Source organism: Bison bison, unplaced genomic scaffold (genome assembly GCF_000754665.1).
Source record: "Bison bison bison isolate TAMUID 2011002044 unplaced genomic scaffold, Bison_UMD1.0 scf7180017845393, whole genome shotgun sequence".
Classification (NCBI taxonomy): domain Eukaryota; kingdom Metazoa; phylum Chordata; class Mammalia; order Artiodactyla; family Bovidae; genus Bison; species Bison bison.
The window spans coordinates 22,083-23,883 of NW_011475966.1; positions in this window are offsets into that span (position 1 = coordinate 22,083).

Genomic DNA, 1,801 nt, shown 5'->3' on the forward strand with positions numbered 1-1,801 from the left:
TGCTTATTCAGAGTCTATTAATAGATAAAAAATCTATGCTAAAATCAGAATAGGCAGAAAGACAAAATCTCATGATGGATACCAACCCAATATTTAATACAAACAAGGGTTTTCCTTTTTAAAAGAGGAGAAAAAAGAAGCCTATTATTCAGACTGTGAATACTTTAATACGTTTATCCTTTAAGACCCTTTTCTGTGTACATGTATACATGCACATTATAAATATTTCTAATGAGGACTTATATGGCATTTTTATAATTTGCTTTTTTCTACTTAAAAATATATCATAAGCATCTCTCCACATCAATTTTTATATAGATTAGAACATTATTTTAACTGGATGACTAGTATCTGACTATATGAATCTATCATAACCTCACAATTTCATACTGCTGAACATGAATTTTAAATGTATGTTTTTAAAAAGAGAAAATACACACATGATCAAATTCGAGAGGTACAAAAGTTGCATCCATTCCACCCCTGTACCTTAAACCTCCAGTTCCCTTCCAAGAAGCAATCACTCTTACCAGTTTCTCCCACAGTCTTTCAGAGATGTGTTACAGCATTTTAAAAAACACAAATGTTAATATACACACACACAGTTATGCACCTTCACTTCCAGGCTTTTCTAAAGCTAACAATTTTTTTACTATTATAAAATATGTTGGACTTAATGTCCTCCTGTTCATTTGCATTTTTTAAAATGTTGGCAATACTGTGTGACTGGGATTGAACCCCTGCCCCCCTGCACTGGGATTGTGGAGTCTTAACTACTGGGCCACCAGGAAAGTTCCTGTTTGTTTTTAACGTCAATATTAAAGTGATCTCACACAGCAGTGTGTCCTATCACCACTTATTTTTTATCTATCTTGTTTTCGACCAGGAATAGTCTTAAAGCTTGAAAGCTCATATTAATCTATGGAAAAAAAAAAAGAACATCTCAGCAGAAAACAAGTTACAAGTAGCAAATACTAATGGCCAACAAACATGCAAAAATGTTAAATATCATGAGTGATCAAAGAAATAAACATTTCAAAAGATACCATTTTTGTACGTTCTGGCAGAGATTGCCACCACTAACAATAAAAATCCAGCAGATGAGAAGATAAAGGACAACAGTCATTCTTGTTGGTGGAACTAAAAACTGGTACACCTTTTCTCGAGAGCAATCTGACAATACATTCTAAAAGCTTTAAATATATGGTTACTTTCTGAACCAGCCATTCTAGTACTAAAGCATTAACACTAAGGAAATGATCAAGGATGTTTTTTTAAAAATATGTATATGAGGATGTTCAGTACAGCAATATTTATTTAAAAAAAAACTCATTTCCAACAAAAGAGGACAACATTTTGTTAATGTAGATACTAGGCAACCTTTAAAAACTTAGGTTGTAGAATACTAATGTTACGTAGTTAGAATAGAGAAAAGGAGTCCAAAATGGCAGTGGCTAAAAGACAAGGAAGGGAAAAGCCCGAGAAAATACAACAAAGGAAGGTCAAAGAAAGGTCCGAGGAGGACCCCAGTGAGGACTTCAGGTAGAACAGCACTCCTGCCAATTTGCATAGTGCATGCTCTTTCTCTCTCTCTCTCCCCCACCCCCACTCACGTGCTCCTCCACTCTCTTCTTCGAGGATGGATTCTCCTGCTATCTTCTAAATAAAACAGAGCTGTAACATTTATTTGTCTAAGAGCTATGACACGGTTTGTTCAAGACCCAAGAGCTGTGACGCGCTGAGGGCTTTAATGTCTATCGCTCCAAATCATTGTGAAGAGACAAGAACCGAGAAGCATACA